The following is a 6,501-nucleotide window of genomic DNA, read 5'->3' on the forward strand; positions in this document are numbered from 1 at the left end:
GAGTAAAAGTACTGGCCTGGCCATCAGACCCCAGGTAAACATGGAAGGAGAGATACCACACCACAAAATACAGTTTACCCATGAAGAAGTGTCCAAGGGGGAGTCGGGAAAATTCAGGCATACCCAAGTGACTGTGAAGGCATGGCTTCCTCCAGGGAGAGTCACAGAGAATAGGCATCCCCGTAGATAGGCTCAAAGAAGACTCACACATAATGATCTCAGCACTAGCCATACATAGCACTTCAGTGACTCTAAAGTCATAGATAAGAAAACCCCACTTTTGATAAGTGAGGGGGTTATACTCATATAGCCAGGAGCCACTAGAGTTGCAGAGGGGTTTGGTGTGTGTTCTTGGCCTGTCTGTGGGTTTCTGGTAAGATTCCTAGAAAACCGCAGGTTTACAGCCAGGAAAGGAGAAAGGCCTGAAGCATTTGCGAATTGTGTCAGAATCTTGTCTCTCTTGTGTTGGGGGGCATAACAGAATGAGTCCCTCCTTTTCATTTTCATGGCCCCCAAACTTTTCCTGCCTTTCTATCCTGACTCGGCCTGGCCACCATGATCACCAATATGGCTCTGGGGTACCCAGATCCTTAGGACATAACGCCAGTCCCCAGACTGCACCACGATAAACCACTCCTGAATGGTTGTGGAGTGCAGGGAAGCTGGTTTCTAGAAGGGTTCTTAATGCTCCACATCACGTCTTCAGGGTGGCAGAGGGTCGTCATCAAGCAGGGCCTAGCACCCCAAGCTTATAAACCCAATATTCAAGGAACTGAGAGAGATTGGTACAACACTGAGACCAAGCTGGGCCGTTCACTAAGTTCCAGAATGGCCTGGACTTCAGAGTGAGACCTTGTCTCAAAGATAAAAAAGAACTGTCTCTAGAGGCATGCAGATAGCTGCTTTGTCACATGTTCATCAGTATGTGCCAGAGAGGTTATGACGCTCAGTGTTCTGACCTATGAACACTGGGATGATCAGCAGTCTAACAGTCCCTGAAAAAAAAGTCAATCCTGAGACGACCAGTTCCCTACTCTGTTTTCAGGGAACCCAGAAAGAGAGCTAGCCTGGCACAGCACCAGTCTGTCACTGCACAGACATGGACAGGCTTCCAGGATGGGGAGCAAGCTAGAGACCAAATCTGGGACCATGCCCCACAGTCAGGAGCAAGCCTGAAAAAGACAACCCTTGCACAGGGCCACTCAGGTGGAACAAGTCCAAGACGACTACCAGACTGGCACCATAAGACAAGGACAGGGAGCTAGCCTGAGGTAACAACCAGTCTGATGCTACACAGGCCTGGAAAGGACAGACCCCTGCTTGGCACCATAGTGCACTAGCACTCCTGTGACCACTCTTGAGGTGACTCCAGACACTCAAAATCCCTGGGTGCCACTAAAAGAAGCAAATAAGTGGTAGAGAAATGGAAGAGAAACAGAAGCATGTGGGCAGATAGAAGAGAGGCAGAACTAGAGACTCAGAGGTAATGAGAACAGCCTGGTGTGAGTAGCTGGTAATAACACCTGAGACCATGGTGGAGTCCTGGCCTGTGCTACCTCTAAGGGACACATCTGGTTCATGGCCCTGCATCAGCAGGGATATGTTACCACCAAAGGCCAGGCTGATGTCCCTGGTCTGGGCTGCTACCCTAAGATACGTTGACGGCTGAGGGCTATGCAGAACTGGCCCCAGCCCTCACCTTGGCATCATCAGAGAGCTATCTCTGGGGGACATAAGGATGGGAGAGCTGATGTTAATGCTAGCCAGCTGTAGTACTCTGGGGAGGGGCCTGCACACTGTGGGACTTGCAGGTGAGCCAGCCCTGAATATATGACCATAGAGAGCCAATTCTCCCCAGGGCATAAGTGGGGGAGAGTGACCTTGACTCTTGCCTGCTGGGCAGTGGTACTGTCCTTCCCTGCTCCCTTCCCCTTCACCATCTATAGCAAGCTGGAGAGCTGGACCCAGGATCATGACAACTGGCATGTCCCTCACCAGCTACAACACTCAGGAGAGCAGCCCCTGAACCTCACCTGGGCAGCAGGGTAGAGCTGGCCCTGGTTGTGGTAGAAGGAGGGTTACTGGTTAGTCAGCCACCAAGGGTGTGAGAGAGGGAAAATAGGTGGTTTGACCAGATCAGATACTTCTCAAGTCCAGATCCAGGGCTTTGAATTGGCCTACCCCAACATCTACCCCATCATGGAGTGCATGAAGAAGCCAGTCCTACAGATCCAAAACTATAGGATCTCCATGACACAGGGCAACAACAGGATATCTGAGAGAAGTCTCAGTGAGGTTCCAGTATTGAGAGAGTAGCAGAAGCCGGAGGCCAGTGCCAAACGAAAGAGTCACTGCAATGGACATTTGCAAGGAAAAAAGTATGGTCAAAAGGGTGTCCTGTGGAACACACTGTGATGCACCTCAGATGCCACAAGATTTTTTTTTCTCTGCATGGGTGGAGGGTGGATATGAGGGGAGGGGCAGGTGATTGGGATGGGGTGCATGATGTGAAATTCACAAAGAGCCAATAGAAAGTTAAAAAGAACAGAAAAGGAAGGAAAGAAATAACAGAAGAGAGAAAGAAACAAGAAAGAAGTTAGCAGTGTCGATGCATGTTGAATGTTCCCCTGTTTGTAAAATAAAACTTGAGAATTAAGGGTACTATCAAGGGTTGGAATTTTTTTTTTCCTTTAAGCCATGCCTGATCTCTGTCTCAGAATCCATGCAAATGACACAGTCTTCCATTCCATACTTGAAATTGTGGGTTATTTACTGGTATGCATAAATACTGATTAAATGGTGAGTGCTTTAAAATCGGGCTTAATTTCACTGTAACATAAATCTTGGCTGAATAAACACTGCAGACGTTTATGGCAGAGTCTGCCCCACAGGCTCACGCTTCCGGAGTGTGTTTTGGGGGAGTGTAGCATCTGCTCTCTATCAAGACAAGAGAGTATTTTATGGTGACTGCTTCCTGGAAAGATAAATAGATACCCCTCCCCCTTCAAAAGAAACTTACTTTTTTCAATAGCTAGTCTTTGAAACTTTACATCACTAGAACTTTTACAACGACTGATCCAGCTTTACAGTGAGGAGCTAGTGTTGGGGAGATGACTGTCCATTACAATGCCTGTAAACTGCACTACTGATCTCCTGCGTGCTTGGTGCACTAGACATTTGCCCAATCCAGGGAGAGTTGACTTACTTGAAACCGCCATATCTTTTCAAACATCCAAGTTCTGGTTTACAGCAGAAACGATGCGCTTGTTATTCCAGAATCTAAGCAATGACCCCCTTCGGTCTCAGTTCTGACTCTGACAGGCAGGATCTGCTCTGTGGTAGCCTCCAGGCACGTGTAGGAAAGAAGTCAGGCATCCGGCAGGCATTCATGTGGCAAGCAGACCTTCCCTTCTGTTCCTCAGGAAGCTGCTGTCACTGAGGTCATGGATTCTCATCCCATGCAATGGACAACCTCCAAGGAAACTGACCTTCTCGACATGGGCAATACCCTCCTGACTCACATGAAGGGACACTATGTGTAACCAGACACATACCATTTTATTTATCAAACAATTGTTGCTTTGGGAAATACTGTTAGTTGCAATGATAAATTTAAACTTATATTTCTTAAGCACTTAGTATATCAAATTTCGTGTGCGCCTAAAAGATAAATTGAGCCACGGTAAGGTTTTCATTTTGTTTTGTTTTTTTTAAGAGATTGCCTGAGAAAACAGTGATTCATCAACCGGGCAAGTTCAAGGGAAGAAACACAAGAGCTCGTGGAGGGGATGGGAGAAGAAAAGGAAGCAAGCATTTGATGGGTTACAGTTTGTCGCTGTGGCTGGCATTAGGAAGATCCCATTACATGATGGTGCTTGCTGGCTGCTGCTTACTGTCCTAACTTAAATTCTGCTTTTCTTTGCTTTAGGATTTTATGAAGTTTTTCTATTCAGGGACTGTTTAATCTCTGAAAACCATAGTCTTCAGAAGAGTAGGGTGACAGTCACACTGTTGGTGTGGGAAGATAACAGACATACCCTGTCCTGAGAGACAAGAACAAACCAGAACCCCTCAGGGGAGACGCTTGACTCCAGTACAGACTACAGACTTCTTAAATCATATGTATCTCTGATCTATCCACATCAATTCAAGGACCCTGCCTTATACCCATATAAAAGGGGGCAAAAAATGTATAAACAATTTTACATATAGTGTTACTATGACAGTATTATTCATTTATTACAACAAAATTACAGATAACATAAGCAGATAAAATAAGGAAAATAAATTGTGATGTATACGTAAATAACAAACTGTCATACTTCTAAAAATAAAGGTATTATGTTTATTTATGTTTGCATATATGTAGATGTGTGGGCATTCATACCATGGCAGTTATGTGAAGGTCAGTAGGCAACTTGTGTACCATGAGGATTTGGGGCATAGAACTCAGCCATGTGGGAGGAAAAAGGAGTTCAAATGGAGTTACCCTTCAATACAAGAACAATGCCTCTTCCAGACACTGGTAGGATATTCAATTAAAAACCCAATGCAAGGCATACGTTATCTCTTTTTGAGTTGTTGGCTTATCATTAGGGATCCCCTAAAGCCCTCAAACATAGGCTGTTGCCATTGCTCTTGGATACTCTAAAAAACTTAATGGCAAGACCCTTTTGTTGCGCACAGGCACACACTTGCGTCATAGGACATAGAGGAATCAAGCTGGTAGCAACTGGAAGCCTCATCTACTGGCTAGTTTTAATGATGCTAGGAAGTTTTATGCACACTGCTGGGATAGAAAAGTCACCAACCCCTTACTCATCCATGAATACCGAGAAATAAAATCTCAAGCGGTTTGATGAGACAAATGTTATGGGGGAATCCAGCTACCTTCTGCTTGCTAAGGTAAAACTCATACGTGGTACCATTTACTAGTCCAAAAACTGAGGCTGGCTAAATCATAGGCCCTAGATGAGAAAAAACAGTATACTTCTGCTAAATGGACCTAGTAATAAATTACTCCCACACATTCTCATCTTAATCCCCATAGATTAGTGCACTTTCAACTTTCATCAGAAAGCTTCATTTTATAGTAGATGATGGTTAATGGAGATTATGACAACCTTTCAAAGTGCAGAGAGTAAGAGATGCCTTAAATGGGTCATCTATATCTTATTCCTTCCCCTTGGGCCTCAGGGATCATGGTGGAAGAAGAAGCAGAAATATTATAAGAGACTGAGGTAGTGGAAGATTATAGCAAAACAGTATGTGCTAGGCATGACATGGCCCTTGCTCACACAAACTCACAGCAGGTGTGACTTCATATACAATACCAAGCCAGCCAAATTAACAGCATGGATGTGGAGGGCCTCGTGTAGTCCCACCCCTACCTGAGGAGCTATTGGCAACTAACGGTTGTTGAGTAGGGACAGTCAGTTTTCTTCAGGGATGTGGCCCCTAAGAGGTTTTCCATGCTCCAGTAGATGGTCTACACTCATGCACACATGGGCAATGCTAGTAAAGGATAGAAGAACTAGGGAGGATACAGGGTTGTGCGGGATAGTTTTATGTCAACTTAACACAGGCTAAAATCATCTAAGAGAACGGAACCTCAATTAAGAAAACCCTTCCATAAGATCAGGTTTTAGGCAAATCTGTACAGCATTTTCTTAATTAGTGATTGATAGGGGGAGGCCCAGACCACTGTGGGTGGTGCCATCCCTAGGCTGTTGGTCTTGGGTTCTATGAAAAAACAGGCTGAGCAAACCATAGGGAACAACCCAGGAAGCAGCATCTTCCATGCCTCCAGGTTCCTTCCCCGTGTGAGGTCCTGTCCTGACTTCCTTCAGCGATGAACAGTAATGTGGAAGCTGAATAAACTCTTCCCTCCCCAGGTTACCGGGGTTATGGTGTCTCATTGCAGCTATAGCAAACCTAACTAAGACAGGGTGGATTTGATCAAAATATATTGTATGCATGTATGAAGTTCTTAAACAATAAAAAAATTAAATAGTATGTTTTTTAAAAATAGCTTGTGACAGATATTACTATATTTATATTATGGTTTAATATATCAATGCTATTGATATTATCAACATAGACCTATATTATATATGACAGATATTAAAATTGATGTCTATATTTATATTAATATATTTATGTTGATATCAACTGACATACTAACCAACTATTAACATGTTTCTATTAATATCAGTGTTATGGATGGCTACCAATTAAATCATCCCTTCTATATAGAGCTCTGTACTAAACCTTTTTAAAAGATTATTTCCTCTAGTCTTAACAGCAATACTATGAGTAAGGTTATTTATATTTTAAAACTATAGAGATTGTTTTGAAATAGTTTCCTATAGAAAACTGACATGGGCACCACAAATGACTCCTGTATGCTCCACACTTCAGAGGTTTCCATCCATCCTCCTGAGCCTCTATATCTGGAGAGCCCTAATATTGGCTGCCATTCTCTATAAGTGTGACCTCATT

General features: G+C 44.0%; 1 pseudogene; it reads left to right on the top strand.

The window, feature by feature from the left end:
• The first annotated feature begins 874 nt into the window (after positions 1-874).
• Gm24884 lies at positions 875-993 on the top strand (annotated as a pseudogene).
• Positions 994-6,501: the final 5,508 nt, after the last annotated feature.

The sequence above is a fragment of the Mus musculus genome, chromosome 4 (assembly GCF_000001635.26).
Source record: "Mus musculus strain C57BL/6J chromosome 4, GRCm38.p6 C57BL/6J".
Taxonomy (NCBI): domain Eukaryota; kingdom Metazoa; phylum Chordata; class Mammalia; order Rodentia; family Muridae; genus Mus; species Mus musculus.